Source organism: Pan troglodytes, chromosome 12 (genome assembly GCF_028858775.2).
Source record: "Pan troglodytes isolate AG18354 chromosome 12, NHGRI_mPanTro3-v2.0_pri, whole genome shotgun sequence".
Lineage (NCBI taxonomy): Eukaryota > Metazoa > Chordata > Mammalia > Primates > Hominidae > Pan > Pan troglodytes.
The window spans coordinates 96,690,366-96,706,874 of record NC_072410.2 but is presented as its reverse complement, the minus strand read 5'-3'; the positions used below and the strand labels follow the sequence as shown (position 1 = coordinate 96,706,874).

The window sequence follows — 16,509 nt, the reverse complement described above, 5'->3', positions numbered from 1 at the left end:
GGGGAAGGGAATGGGGAGTTGTTCATGGGCACAGAGTTTCAGTCATACAAGATGGAAAAATTCTAGATATCTATTGTACAACAATATGCATTTAATTAACAATACTGTACTGTACACTTAAAAATTAAGAGGGTAGGCTGGGCACAGTGGCTCATGCCTATAATCCCAGCACTTTGGGAGGCTGAGGTGGGAGGATTGCTTGAGCCAGGAGTTAGAGATCAGCCTGGGCAACACAGTGAGACTCTGTCTCTACAAAAGAAAAAAAAAAAGAAAGAAAAAGAAAAAGAAAAAAATTAGCTAGGTGTGGTAGCACATGCCTGTACGGGAGGCTAAGGCAGGAGGATTGCTTGACCCCAGGAGGTCGAGGCTGCAGTGAGCCATGATCACGCCACTGTACTCCAACCTGGGTGACAGAGCAAGACCCTGTCCCCACTAAAATAAAATTTAAAAACAAAAATAAATTAAGAGGTTAAAATTTTGTACTTTTTACCACATTTTTTTATTTTATTATTTATTTATTTATTTGAGACAGAGTTTGCTCTGTTGCCCAGGCTGGAGTGCAGTGGCACGATCTCGGCTCACTGCAATCTCTGCCTCCTGAGTTCAAGGGATTCTCCTGCCTCAGCCTCCCAAGTATCTGGGATTACAGGTGCCTGCCACCATGCCTGGCTAATTTTTGCATTTTTAGTAGAGACGGTTTTGCCGTGTTGCCCAGGCTGGTCTGGAAGTCCTGAGCTCAAGTGATCTGCCCACCTTGGCCTCCCAAAGTGCTGGGATTGCAAGCGTGAGCCACTGCAATCGGCCCACAATTTTTAAAAATTGACAAAGAAAAAATTTTAAAAATTTAAAAAAGACAAAGAACAAAACACAAGGCAAAAGTTTTAAATAGACATTTCTAAGGAAGATAGACAAAGGGCCAAAATCACATGAAAAGATGTTCTATATCATTGGTCATTAAGGAAATGCAAATCAAAATTACAGTGAGAGACCACTTCACTCCCATTAGGACGGCTATAACAAAGCCAAACCAACAAACAGGCAAACTGTAAATTAAAAACCAGAAGACAGGCTGGGCGCGGTGGCTCACACCTGTAATCCCAGCACTTTGGGAGGCCAAGGCGGGCGGATCACGAGGTCAGGAGATCAAGACCATCCTGGCTAACACGGTGAAACCCCGTCTCTACTAAAAATACAAAAAAATTAGCCGGGTGTGGTGGCGGGCGCCTGTAGTCCCAGCTACTCGGGAGGCTGAGGCAGGAGAATGGTGTGAACCCGGGAGGCAGAGCTTGCAGCGAACCAAGATCGCGCACTGCACTCCAGCCTGGGGAACAGAGCAAGACTTGGTCTAACAACAACAACAAAAAAACAGAAGACAACAAGTGTTGATGGAGATACGGAGAAACTGGAACCCTCATATGTTGCTGATGGGAATGTGAAATTGTTCAACTACTACTGTGGAAAACAGTTTGATGATTCCTCAGTAAGTCTAACATAGAATTACCAAACAACCCAGCAGTTCCACTCCTAGGTATTTACCCAGAAGAACTGAAAACAGGTATTTAAACAAAAACTTGTACAAGAATGTTCTTACCAGCACTATTCACAATAGTCAAAAGGTAGAACAACTCAACTGTCCGTCAACTGCTGAAAGGATAACACATATGGTATATCCATACTTTAGAATATTATTCAGTCATAAAAAGTAACATAGTATTGATACACACTACATTATAGATGAACATGGAAAACATTATGGTAAATGAGTGAAGCCAGACACAAAAGGCCACTTGTTATATGATTCCATCATATGAAATAGCCAGAAGAGGTACATCTATAGAGACAGGAAACAAATCAGTGGTTGCTAGGGCTGAGGATTGAAATGGGGAGTGACTGCTTAATGGGCAAGGAATTTCCTTTTAGGTGATGAAAATGTCCTGGAACTAGTGAGGATGATTGCACAACATTGCAAATGTACTAAATGCCACTGAATTGTCCTTTTTTTTTTCAGAGATAGGGTCTCTCCCTTTCGCCCAGGCTGGAGTGAAGTGGCTTGATCATAGCTCACTGTAACTTCGAACTTTTGGGCTCAAGTGATCCTCCTGCCTCAGCCTCCCTAGTAGCTGGGACTACAGGTATGTACCACCACACCTGGCTAATTTTTCTATTTTTTGTAGAGACAAGGTCTTGCTATATTGCCCAGCCTGGTCTCAAACTCCTGGCCTCAAGCAATCTTCCTGTCTCAGCCTCCTGTCTCAAAGTGTTAAAATTACAGGCATGAGCCACTGTGCTTAGCCTAAATTGTAAATTCTTAAATGATGAAGTTTAAATTTGTTGTGAATGTAAATTTATGTGAATGTTACCTCGATTTTAAAAAATAGTGTTACATAATTTAATCAATGGTTCATTAGTAAATTAAACAGTTTCGTTACTGATGGAAGATATCTGAGTTACCTGGAGTTACCCACGGTGAATCTGTACGGATCTGCGGCAACCTTAATTCTTGCCTCCTTGGAAGAAAGAATTCAACCGAGGGGCATAGGGCAGAAGAGACAGAGGCATGTTTCAGAGCAGGAGTGGAAGTTTATTAAAAAGCTTTAGAACAGTAAGGAAAGGAAGGAAAGGGAAAAAAAAGAAGGAAAGTACAACTTGGAAGAGGGAAGTGGGATGACTTGAGAAACCAGTGTGCAGCTTGACCTCTGGACTTGGGGCTTTATATATTGGCATACTTCCGGGATCTTGCATTATAACTTCTCCCCATTCCTGAGATCTTACTGGGAAGCTGCTGATCAGTTTCAGGTATTTTCTATCTATTAGGAAACTGTCCTTCCCTGGCACCAGCTGTGACGAATTATTACTTTAGAGAAACAGGTGGCCGGGCACAGTGGCTCATGCCTGTAATCCCAGCACTTTGGGAGGCCGAGAAGGGCGGATCACCTGAGGCCAGGAGTTCAAGACCAGCCTGGCCAACATAGTGACACCTCCCCCCACCATCTCTACTAAAAATGCAAAAATTAGTCGGGCTTGGTGGCGCGGGCCTGTAGTCCCAGCTACTTGGGAGACTGAGGCAGGAGAGTCGCTTGAACCCAGGAGGCAGAGGTTGCAGTGAGCCGAGATCATGCCACTGCCCTCCAGCCTGGGTGACAGAGCAAGACCCTGTCTCAAAAAAAAAAAAAAAAAAAGAGAAACAGTTAACAACCACCTGACCATCACCTGACAGGTCTCCCAACACGCCTGGTCTATGTGTTGGTGGGGAGCACTCTCCGGCGCTGCTCATACCTGACTAGCTACCTACTGTAACAATTTGACTTAATAAGATTCCACTGACTGGCCGGGTGCAGTGACTCCTGCCTGTAATCCCAACTCTTGGGGAGGCCAAAGTGGGTGGATCACTTGAAGTCAGCAGTTCGAAACAAGTCTGGCCAACATGGTGAAACCCTGTCTCTACTAAAAATACAAAAATTAGCTGGGCGTGGTGGCACGAGTCTGTAATCCCAGCTACTTGGGAGGCTGAGGCAGGAGAATCGCTTGAACTTGGGAGGTGAAGGTTGCAGTGAGCCGAGATTGTGCCACTGCACTCCAGCCTGGGGGACAGAGCAAGACTTTGACTCAAAAAAAATAAAGATAAAAATAAAAATAAAAAATAAAAAAAGAAAAAGAAGAAAAGATTCCACTGACAATACAAATAAATTGAAATCTGTAATTTGATTAAAAAGTAGAGATTCTCATGTCATGTAATAGTGATTTCACAGTGAGTTTTGAGTTTACACTAGGTTTACTAGTGAGGTCAGGACCATAACATGAAAGATAATCCAATTGACCATGAAGGCGTTCCCATCAGTTGTTCAGTCACTCTGTAGGTGACTGGGTGGGGGCTTTCCCACAACTTCTGGAAACTCCTTGGTGGGCGGATCACCTGAGGCCAGGGGTTCAAGACCAGCCTGGCCAACATGGTGAAACCCCATCTCTACTAAAAATAATTTTAAAGAAAGTGAGCCAGGCGTGGTGGTGCATGACTGTAATCCCAGCCACTCGGGAGGCTGAGGCAGGAGAATCGCTTGAACCCAGGAGGTGAAGGCTGCAGTGAGCTGAGATCGCACCACTGCACTCCAGCCTAGGTGACAAAGCCAGTGAGACTGTCTCAAAAAAAAAAAAAAAAAGTACCAATTATGCTATGGTTTTGTGCTGGGAACAACTCCATTTCCCCAGGAACTAGGGGATCTCGCTCCTTTTCCTGTTCTGATTCCAATGGAATGCCAATGTGTCAACTCCTAGGATTTGCTGCCATCTTCAAGACATCAGGTCTTAAATCTGGAGAAGGAAGCTACACCACGCTTTTGGAGCCATGCATATTATTCAGGTCTATCTATTGCTCAGATTGGCAGAGGAGTGCTTTTGGTGTTTATCTTAAAGTAAGTTGTCACCCAACCCAAGGTCACCTAGATTTTCTCTTGTGTTATTCTCTAGGAGTGCTATTATTTTATATTTTACATTTAGGTCTATGATTCATTTTGAAATAATTCTTGTGAAGGATGTAAGGTCTGTGTCTAGATTAGTTTTTTTGTTATATGTATGTCCAATTGTTCTGGAACCATTTGTTGAAAAAGACTGTGCTTTTTCCATTGAATTGCCTCTCCTCTTTTGTCAGAGATCAGTTGACTATATTTGTGTGGATCTATTTTCGAGGTCTCTATTCCACTCCATTGATGTATTTGTCTTATTGCACAGATTGGAATTTCAGGGGAATTGTTGGACAATCTGTTTCAGGCGACAAAGGCAAAGCTGTTGGATCCCCAGCTAATTATTGACTTGGCTCACAGAAAAGATGTTGGATTATTTCAACCGGTTTTATTTTTTTGTTTTTTGTTTTTTTTGTGTGTGAGACAGTCTCGCTCTGTTGCCCAGGCTGGAGTGCAGTGCGCGATCTCGGCTCATTGCAAGCTCCGCCTCCCGGGTTCACACCATTCTTCTACCTCAGCCTCCCAAGTAGCTGGGACTACAGGCGCCCGCCACCACGCCCAGCTAATTTTTTGTATTTTTAGTAGAGACGGGGTTTCACCGTGTTAGCCAGGATGGTCTTGATCTCCTGACCTTGGGATCCGCCTGCCTCGGCCTCCCAAAGTGCTGGGATTACAGGTGTGAGCCACCTCGCCCGGCCTATTTCTACAGTTTTACTCCATCATTTGCAGTCACTTAAGCCCAGATGACACCAAGTCCATCTGAGATGTTCAGGCAAGTGTGATTCTGAAATGGTGTGAAAGACCACTGACACAAAACCTCTCTTTTGGGAAACAGTTTGAATAATTTTTTTTTTTTTGAGACAGAGTCTTGCTCTGTTGCCCAGGCTGGAGTGCGGTGGCATGATCTTGGCCCACTGTAACCTCTGCTTCCTGGGTTCAAGCGATTCTCCTGCCTCAGCCTCCCGAGTAGCTGGGATTACAGGCACCCACCACCATGTCTGGCTAATTTTGCATTTTTAGCAGAGATGGGGTTTCGCCATGTTGGTCAGACCACCTCGGCCTCCCAAAGTGCTGGGATTACAGGCGTGAGCCACCATGCCCAACCCGAATAAAGTAATTTTAAAAGGATTCTGAAACTTGCCATGTTTTGAAAGTAAAGAACACCATTTAAAAAGCAAGAGATGGGCTGGGTGCAGTGGCACATGCCTGTAATCCCAGCACTTTGGGAGGCCAAGGCGGGTGGATCACTTGAGTTCAGGAGTTCGAGACCTGTCTGGCCAACATGGTGAAACCCCATCTCTACTAAATACAAACATTAGCTGGGCGTGGTGGTGCACGCCTGTAATCCCAGCTACCTGGGGAATAAGGCATGAGAATTGCTTGAACCTGGGAGGCAAAGGTTGCAGTGAGCCAAGATCGCTCCAGCTGGGGTGACAGAGTAAGACTCTGTCTCAAAAAAATAAAATAAATAAATAAATAGGAAGAGATGAAAAGGATAATAAAGCTTCAGTTTAAAAATGTCTTAGAATGAAGCATGCATTTTTGTTCTTGCGCCCAGCTTCTTCTCGCCTGGCACCTTAGCTTCCTGGTATTGGAAGAAGGGACCATCCTCTTCCTTGTCCCGGCCCCCTAAATCCTGCCATTGAAAGGGTTGAATGGTGGGGACCGGAGGTGTGCTCAGCAGCAGCAGGGGTCCCCAGATAATCGATGCCAGAAGTAGCAGTTGCTAGAGAAGCATTCTGCCCGCTTCACTATGGCGGCACTTCCTCCAGACTCCTGGCAGCCACCCAGTGTTTACTTGGAGACCAGCATGGGAATAATTTTATCGGAGCTGTATTGGAAGCATGCTCCAAAGACCTGTAAGAACTGCTGAGATGACTCGTCGAGGTTACTACAGTGGCACAAAATTCCACAGAATCATCGAAGATTTCATGATCCAAAAAGGTGACCCAACAGGGACAGGTCGAGGTGGTGCATTTATCTATGGCAAACAGTTTGAAGATGAGCTGCATCCAGACTTGAAATTCACGGGGCCTGGAATTCTCGCAATGGCCAATGCAGGGCCAGACACCAATGGCAGCCAGTTCTTTGTGACCCTCGCACCCACTCAGTGGATCAACAGCAAACACACCATTTTTGGCCAAGTGTGCCAGGGGATAGGAATGGTGAATCGAGTAGGAATGGTAGAAACAAACTCCCAGGACCGCCCTGTGAACGCTGTGAAGATCATTAAGGCATACCCTTCTGGGTATGCCTTGCTGCTCTCTTGAGCAGGTCTTCTGAGATGGCCCCAGTGAACCAGCTTCCCAATGACCTAGAATGACATGTAATGCTAAATTTCATTTTGGCCTTGCAAATCACGATGCTTAGGAAGCCTGCATCCTAAGGTGAGTTAGGGATGGAAGTGCATTTTAATAGGATGCTTCTTTTCTCTTCCCCCATTGCCTAGGTTGACAGAGCATTTGCACCGATGCCCCTGTTTATCCATAGGTTACTACTTACTGCACATGACCCATAATGCTCCTTGTGCCTGGCTGCTCTGATATTCTTGGAACAAAATGCAGCAGACGCTGTCATTTCTCAGTGTTTTTGCCTAACCAAACTTCTTCCTGATTTATATTCTGGCCTACACTGCAGTCTTTGATGGCTGACAGTCACAGAATTCAAAACCAAGTAGTAGCAGTGTCTATCAGCCCTCTTAACTTTGTGCACACCATATTTCAGTCTCCTATGTTTGTTCTTCTAGGGGATGTATGCATCTGTCTCTATATTTTCCCTCTCAAAACCAGAACATCTGCCGGGCACGGTGGCTCACGCCTATAATCCCAGCACTTTGGGAGGCCGAGGTGGGCGGATCACCTGGGCTTAGGAGTTAAAGACCAGCCTGGCCAACATGGTATAACCCGGTCTCTACTAAAAATACTAAAATTAGCCAGACATGGTGGTGCATGCCTGTAGTTCGAGCTACTGGGGAGGCTGAGGCCGGAGAATCCCTTGAACCTGGGAGGCGGAGGTTGCAGTGAGCCAAGATTGAGCCACTGCACTCCAACCTGGGCGACAGAGCAAGAATCCGTCTCAAAAAAAGAAAAAGAAAAAAAAAAAAAAACCCACAAAAGCCAGAACATCAACCCTGCTGTTTCTGACACCTAGACATCCCACGCAAAGCCACACTGACTTTTTGCCAAATGAAAAACATATCCAAAAATCAAGTTTCTAAGAAGTGGGGAATAATAATGTGTAATAATCAAAAAATGAATTTATTAAAAGGAAGCGGAAGAATTGACCATCTTTGTCCCAGAGAAGAGGGAAATCTGTAGTGAGCACAAGGACAGACTACGAATTCTCCGTAAAAAGTAGTACTCTCAAAAAGGAGAGGTGTCACTTAAGTTTTCTTAACCTAAGACTTTAGAGAAATTAGATATGAGATTTTTATACATTAAGTTGTTGGACTTTTTTTTATTCTTTCTGGATTTTGGAGGGAGGAGTAGAAGAGGAAGAAAGTTAATATAATACCTATGTAATACACAGAAACTTCTAAAATAAAATGTCATCGATGGTTGAAATTGCAAACAAACAAAAATGTCTTAGTGATTACAGAGCTTAATTAAAATCAGTTTTACAAAACTAAAAATATAGAATGAACCAGGTGCAGGGGTGAGTGCCTGTAGTCTCAGCTCCCTGGGAGGCCGAGGCAGGAGGATTGTTTGAGACCAGGAGTTCAAGGTCAGCCTGGGCAACAAAGTGAACCTCATCTCTAAAAAAATAAAAATTAATTAAATTAAAGTAAATAAAATTTAGAGTAATGAATATAATGAAACATTATAATTTATGACATTTTCCCTTAAATTTAAAATACTATTTCGAGACAAAGGTTTTATTTCTTTTGGCTAAACATGCATTATTTGCTTAAAAATAATGGACTTGGATAATATTCATGGCTCCAAAAGCATGGTATAACCTCCTTCTCCAGATTTAAGACCTGATGTTTTGAAGGTGGCAGCAAGTCCTAGGAGTTGACATACTGATTCCTTATATAACTGGGACCTATTTCTGTTGCCCATTTCAGGGAACTGCCATGGTATTGTAACTACAAACCCTGCTGCCAACCCGAGGACATCAGCTGACAGCCATCTGAGGACACAGTCACAATTCTGAGTCTGTACAATGTCCAGCCAGAGTTGCTCAGTGGGGTAAATAATTACCTCAATCATATACCCCATACACTGTCTAATCCTTAATCTTGTAAAAGAGAACCTGGAGGAGAATAGAAAATACAGTTTGAACAAAATGTTGAAACTGTATCCATGGAAATTACTTACTGATTGTGAATGAAATGAAAGACAACTCCAAACAAATCAAAAGGTAGGTTATGTATGTTCGGTGCAAGTAATAAATGCCTACATTTGAAATAAAGATGTAGTGAAAGACTTTCTCTCAGCAAAGAAACTTAGGGTGAATGAGGGCACAGTGGTCACCTCCCTGGGTGACCTTTGAGGTGGCCAGCTGGCTGTGCCCTGCTGTGGAGGACCCCCCATCCCCACAAACTCGCATCTTGACCCGTTTCCCAGGGACTCTGCCCAATAAGCCTTTGCTCCAGTGGGGAACAGCTGGGCTGTGAGGCCCAGTGCTACCATTCTTTCTTTCTTTCTCTTTCTCTCTTTTTTTAATTTTTTGAGACAGGATCTCGCTCTGTTGCCCAGGCTGACAGAGCCTTGGCTCACTGCAGCCTCGACCTCCCTGGCTCAAGTGATCCTCCCACCTCAGCCTCCCAAGTAACTGGAACACAAGCTTGCACCACTACACTTAACTAGTATATATATATATTTTTAGAGATAGGGTCTCGCTATGTTGCCCAGGCTGGTCTGGAACTCCTGGGCTCAAGCGATCCACCTGCCTCAGGCTCCCAAAGTACTAGGATTACAGGCATGAGCCACTGCACCCTGCTATGAGGACTCTTTTAATTCCTATTTTACAACGAGAGACAGTGGTATGCTGGCAAATGTTTTACAACCACACTCCAGAAAAAAAAAAAAAGAGTCCTGATTCGTAAGATTTGCCAATTTCTGTAGTGTAAATACACCCACCATGGTCAATTTCAAGCTATCAACATGCTATCCCTGGACACAGAGCTGGGAAGAAATGGATAGTAGCACAACATTATATAGTTTTTCTACTGTGCAGATATGATGGACATAAATAACCCCAAGAGCATAGAAAATAGTAAAATGGGCCTGGCGCAGTAGCCCAGCTGTCATCCCAGCACTTTGGGAGGCTGAGGTGGGAGGACTGCTTGAGCCCAGGAGGTCAAGGCTGCAGTGAGCCATGACCGGGCCACTGCACTCCAGCCTGGGCAAAACAGCAAGACTCTGTCTCGAAAAAGAAAAGAAAAGAATAGAATGTAATAAAATAATGAGGAAATGATGAGTCAAATATTTATTATGGTTGTCACATAATTTACTTCTAACTTTTTATAATTTAATTTAAAATAATGGCTATCTTTAATAATCTACTTGCAAAATTCCTGAAATTTTGACAATTAGCTTTTTTTAAAAATTACTATTTATTTATTTATTTATTTTGAGACAGAGTCTCACTCTGTCACCCAGGCTGGACTGCAGTGGTATGGTTTCTGCACTGCAACCTCTGCCTCCCGCGTTCAAGTGATTCTTGTGCCTCAGCCTCCCAAGTAGCTGGGATTACAGGTGGGTGCCACCATACCCAGCTAATTTTTGTATTTTTAGTAGAGACGGGGTTTCGCCATCTTGGCCAGGCTGGTCTTGAACTCCTGGGCTCAAGTGATGCACCCGCCTCGGCCTCCCAAAGTGCTGGGGTTACAGATGTGAGCCACTACGCCCGGCCTGACAATTAGCTTTTGCCACCACTGGGCAAGTAACTTGCACAGTCAATCATCCTTTCAGTCATAGGCCACTTTGCCTCATCTGCCGATGCCTGCAGTTAGCCAGGCACCACATTAGTCCTTGTGGGGAATCAATTTGGAATAGATACATATCTATTCTCCTACAAGGATAGACATGGTGTCTGGGGAGATGTATACAAGTAAATGACTAAAATGTAGTATAATAAGTGTTATGGCAGTGGTGTGACATGCACCACTGATTAATCTCACCTGAGGAGAGATTAATCTGATTTATCTTGGGGAATTAGACTGTTTTATTTGTTTGTTTTATGAGACAGGGTCTCACTCTGTTGCCCAGGCTGGAGTGCAGAGCCACAATCATGGCTCCCTGCAGCCTTGACCTCCTAGGCTCAGGTGATCCTCCCACCTCAGCCTCCCGAGGAGCCGGAACTATAGGCAGGTACCACCACTTGGCTAATTTTTGTAGTTTTTGTAGAGGCAGAGTTTTACCATGTTGCCCAGGCTGGTCTCAAACTCTTGGGCTCAAGTGATCAACCCGCTCAGCCTCCCAAAGTGCTGGGATTTCAGGCGTGAGTCACCATGCCTGGCTAGACAGCTTTTTTTTTTTTTTGAGATGGAGTTTCACTCTTGCTGTCCAGGCTGGAGTGCAATGGTGTAATCTCAGCTCACTGGAACCTCTATCTTCCAGGTTCAAGCGATTCTCCTGCCTTAGCCTCCCAAGTAGCTGGGATTACAGGCACCCGCCACCATGCCCAGCTAATTTTTTGTATTTTTAGTAGAGATGGGGTTTCACCATGTTGGCCAGGCTGGTCTCGAACTCCTGACCTCAGGTGATCCACCTGCCTCGGCCTCCCAAAGTGCTGGGATTATAGGCATGAGCCACCATGCCTGGCCCTAGCTAGACAGCTTTAAAGGAAAGCATAACCAATGATTAACAGATCGCTGACATCACAAAAAGAGAAACAACCTGACATTATGTGCATCCTGATCCTGATGGAAGAAACACCATCTCCTATGACATGTTATGTCAAAAAATAAAACTCAATCTGAATTTTAAGTCACTACATTCTATTACCAATGTAAAGAAAACCAGAAGAAAGAGCAACATGTTAAGCTACCCTAATTTAAAATAATGGCTGTCTTTAATAATCTACTTGCAAAATTCCTGAAAATTTGACAATTAGCTAAGGGATGGAATTAACAAAATGCAGACTGTAGGAAACACTATAAGAGTAATGATCCAGTTTCTTTTTTTTTTTTTTTTTTTTTGAGATGGAGTCTAGCCCTATCGCCCAGGCTGGAGTGTAATGGCATGATCTTGGCTCACTGCAACCTTCACCTCCCAGGTTCAAGTGATTCTCCTGCCTCAGCTTCCCAAGTAGCTGGGATTACAGGCATGCATCACCATGCCCGGCTAATTTATTTTTGCATTTTTAGTATAGACGGGGTTTCACCATGTTGGTCAGGCTGCTCTTGAACCCCTGACCTCAAGTGATTTACCTGCCTTGTCCTCTCAAAGTGCTGGGATTACAGGCATGAGCCACTATGCCTACACGTGGCTGATTGTTAGGTTTTTAGTTGTGAAGTATTACTGTGGTTATAATGTAAAAAAAAAAGTTTCTAAGCTGGGCATGGTGGCCCGTGCCTGTAGTTCTAGCTACTCAGTAAGCTGAGGTGGGAGGGTCTCAGGTTCCAGCCTAGCCTGGCAAAATAGCAAGACACCATTAAAAAAAAAAGTTGCTATCTTTAGAAGTAGATATAGAGATATTTAAAGATAAAATACTGGGCTCAGTGGCCCATACCTGTAGTCCCACCCACTTGGGAGGATTGTTTGAGCCCAGGAGTTCAAGACCAGCCTGGGAAGTATAGTAAGACCCTCTTTTAAAAAATACAAAGAAAGGCCAGGTGCGGTGGCTCACGCCTGTAATCCCAGCACTTTGGGAGGCCGAGGCAGGCAGATCACCTGAGGTAGGGGTTCAAGACCAGCCTGGCCAACATGGTGAAACCCTGTCTCTACTAAATAATACAAAAATTAGCCAGGCATGGTGGTGGGCACCTGTAATCCCAGCTACTTGGGAGGCTGAGGCTTGAACCTGGGAGGCAGAGGTTGCAGTGAGCTGAGATTGTGCCATTGTACTCTAGCCAGGGTGACATGGTAAGACTGTCTCAAAAATAAAATAGAAAAACAAAAAGAAAACTAGATTGTAATGATGTTTGCAAGATACGATGAATACTAAAAACACTAAATGGTAAACTTTAGATGGGTGAATTGTATAGTATGTGAATTATATTTCAATAAAGTTGTTTTTAACACTCCAACATGGGTGACGGAGGGAAGACCCTGTCTCTAAAATGAAAAAAAAAAAAAAAAGAAAACTTTTTTTTTTTTATCCAGTGAGGAAGGGGTGTAAGCAGGTACACAAAAATCAGATCAGCCGTGGGTTGGTAGGTGCTAAAGCTGGAAGATGAGCACATGGGAAGTCACATGCTATTATCTCTAGTTGTGTCTACATTTAGAATGTTCTGAAATAAAAAGTTAAATACAATATTACCTAAATTTCTCATAGGTGCTTTCCTAAATGTTTCCTGGCCTCGCCCAGTTCATGATCCCAGAAAAGGCCATCTGTCCTCCAGATGGGGTGGGGCAGGGTACTTTATAAATAATAACCCTAGCTGCTGTGGGCAGCTTTCCCTGCCTCTACTCCACTGACCTCTATGATCCGCTCACGGGCAGCCTGGCCAGCCTCTGCCACAGCCTGGCCTCTGGGTCAACACTGGGCCTCTGGTAGGGCTGTGACCCCTCCCTACTTTTTCCTCCCCTCCAGCCAATAGGGCTCTCCTTCTTAAAATTTTTTTTATTTTTGAGACAGTGTCTTGCCCCATCACCCAGGCTGGAGTGCAGTGGCATGATCACGGCTCACTGCAGCCTCAACCTCCTGGGCTCAAGTGATCCTCCTGCCTCCGCCTCCCGAGTAGTTGGGACCACAGGAGCACACCACCATGCCTGGCTAGTTTTTGTATTTTTTGTAGAGACAGAGTTTCACTATGTTGCCGGCCTAGTCTCAAACTCCTGGGCTCAAGTGATCTGCCCGCCTCAGCCTCCCATAGTGGTGGGATACTATGCTGGGCCAGGCTCCACCTTCTACTTGTCACTGCCAGCGCTGTCAGAGTGGAGCCCACCGCAGAGGAGCTGGGATCCCCTTGGCTGGGCTCTTTCTTCTGTTCCTCCTCCCTCTCTTTCCCCCAGCTGACTCTCCTGGAGCAGGAAGCACAGGCCCAGCCACACACAGCACCTAGGCCCCAGATTCTCCCACGGCCACACCCAGCCACACAGCCTGGCCTCTCTGCCCAGCATCTTCCTCCCTCTTGGTGCCCTCTTGGCTCTCCTTCCTGCAATCTCAGTCCAAGGAAAGATCTAAACATTTCTGCCTCCAAGAGAAGCTGAGTTCCTTCCTGCAGGGCTCCTGAGCCTCAGCAAATCAAGTGATGTATGTGTCTGGACACTTGTGTCAGGTCCCTGGAGACTTGACAACAGTTAAGAAGCCCTGGAAAGGCTCTGGAACATTCTGCAACAGTGAGGAGGTGGGTCTATTTAAGAAGCCCTGAAGAGGTTCTGGAACATTCTGCAACGGTGAGGAGGTGGGTCCATTTAGTTAGGTGAATCTGCCTGGTGTCTCACAGCGGTGTTGTCCCTAACTCAGCCGAAATCCAGGGTTATAGGTTTTGGGTGTGAAATAGGCAGGTTGCCTGGGGGAGAGAAGATCCAAACTGTGAACGAAAGCCTGGCTGGGACTGGAGCTCCTGGGAAGAGGAGGCTGGGGCTCCATGACACCTGGTGGAAGAGGAATTGCCAGCACTTGGTGACTAGTTTGGTATAAAGGTTAGGGAGAAGATTTCCAGGTTGGGAGACCAGGGTAAAGGAGATGTCCTCAGCTGGGATAGAAAATAAAAGGGGACCCGGTTCAAGTGTGATTGTGGAAATGGAAGTGGCTGTGAACGCCTTTTGGGGGCGAAGGGGTAGAGCTGGAAGTTGAGGTCGGGAGCTGAGGAGAGCCGGCCATGCTGAGTAAGAGAAGACACCGTAGATGTGGCGTCTCTGTCCAGGGCGCAGGGAGAAGGTGACCACGTGGCTCAATGCCAGTTTATACTTGCTGTCTGGAGCCCAGGCTACCTGCACCTGTTGTCCTAGCTGGGTGGGGAGGCGGTTAGTACCGGCTTCCCTCTTAAAAGTCTCCCAGTTAGGATGATACACGGTCACCCTAAAGAGAGACCCTACAGGGTAGGGGAAGAAAAGTGAATCTAAGGCAGCACCCTTCTCATTCACTTGCTTCTTCCGGCCTTTTCGCCCTCCTGTCTCAGACCTTCCATTCCCTTCTTTTCTTTTTTTTTTTTTTTGAGATGGAGTTTTGCTTTGTCACCCAGGCTGGAGTGTAGTGGCACGATCTCGGCTCACTGCAACCTCCGCCTCCCAGGTTCAAGCAATTCTCCTGCCTCAGCTTCCTGAGTAGCTGGGATTATAGATGTACCTGGAATGGCAGACAAGCACCACCATGCCCGGCTAATTTTTTGCCTGGATAATTTTTGTATTTTTAGTAGAGACAGGGTTTCACCATGTTGGCCAGGCTGGTCTCGAACTCCTGACCTCAAGTGATCCACCTGCCTTGGCCTCCCAAACTGTTGAGATTACAGGTGTGAGCCACCGTGCCTGGCCCATTCCCTTCTTAAGACTCCTATATTTTCACTGTATTTTCTTTTCTTCTCCTGCCAGACTTCACCTTCCCACTTCCCTGGGAAAGAACCCACCCCACCCCTACAGACTCAGGAGAGTGGAGTCCATCTGGGCTGCCTGAGTCACCGGGGTGAGCAGCTCCTCCCTGGCCAGGGTGAGCGGGCTGGGTTTGGGCCAGGCTGGGGAAGGGCCTCGGTCAAGTTGGTAGGCAGGGGTCCTGCCTTCTGGTCACAGCGCTGCCTCTTTCCTGCCGTGTGACCTTAGAGCAAAGCATTTCTGCTCTTGGAGTCTCAGTTTTTTCCTCTGCAGCAGATGAGGATTGAACCACTGATCTAAAACGTCTTCTCGCTGAGAAGTGGTGTTCATCTTGTCGGCTGCCATTTCTCATGGGATTCAAGCCATAAGATGCCAGGTGTCAGTCACCTCAGAAGAGAGGGTTTTGTTTGTATTTGGTGGGGTTCTTCCGGGGGTACCGAGGCTGAGGACTGATGGATCGAGGCGGGTGGATCACTTGAGGTCGGAGTTCGAGACCAGCCTGGCCAACATGGCGAAACCCTGTCTCTACTAAAAATACAAAAATTAGCCAGGTGAAAAATTAGCCGGGCATGGTGGTGCTTGTCTGTAATCCCAGCTACATCTGTAATTCCAGCTACTCAGGAAGCTGAGGCAGGAGAATTGCTTGAACCTGGGGGGCGGAGGTTGCAGTGAGCCGAGATCGTGCCACTACACTCCCGTGAGGGAGCAGCCTAGGGACTAAGGCCCGCTGGCTCCGCAAGATCAGCCAGGCCCGCATTATCCCCCAATTACCTGCAGAGGGCGCCGCAGACACAGAGAGGGCGAGGCCGAGGCCGAGGCCATCTAAGCTTCTGGGAAGGGGGTCCCAAAGGGAGGCCCCGAGCTGGAGTCCAGGGGGCTTGGAAGGAAGAGGTGAGGACAGCAGAAAAGGAAACGCAAATTAAAAGAAGGGAACGAAGGCTGGGCGCGGTGGCTTACGCCTGTAATTCCAGCACTTTGGGAGGCCGAGGCGGGCGGATCGCTTGAGGTCAGGAGTTCAAGACCAGCCTGGCCAACATGGTGAAACCCCGTCTCTACTAAAAATACAAAAAAATTAGCCAGGAGTGGTGGCAGGTGCCTGTCATCCCAGCTACTCCGCAGGCTGAGGTGGGAGGATCGCTTGAGCCCGGGAGGTGGAGGTTGCCGTGAGCCGAGATCGCGCCACTGCACTCCAGGCTGGGCGAAAGAGTGAGACCCAGTCTCAAAAAAAGAGAAGGAAAAGAGAGAAGGGATGGTGGCGGTGGGGGAGGAAGGCGGTTTTTGTAACGATCCGAGAGGAGACCGCAGCACCGGTTACGCCCTCGAACCTCGGCCTCCTCATCTGCAGAATGGACGCAGTCCACACCGCGTGCTGTGGAAGGGTTGGAGCGCCGGTTTACATGACACAGGGC

At 46.4% G+C, this 16,509-nt stretch overlaps 1 pseudogene; it reads left to right on the top strand.

Annotated features, from left to right (window-relative positions):
* Position 1: 1 nt before the first annotated feature.
* On the top strand, positions 2–9,945 carry LOC129143101 (peptidyl-prolyl cis-trans isomerase-like 1; annotated as a pseudogene).
* Positions 9,946–16,509: the final 6,564 nt, after the last annotated feature.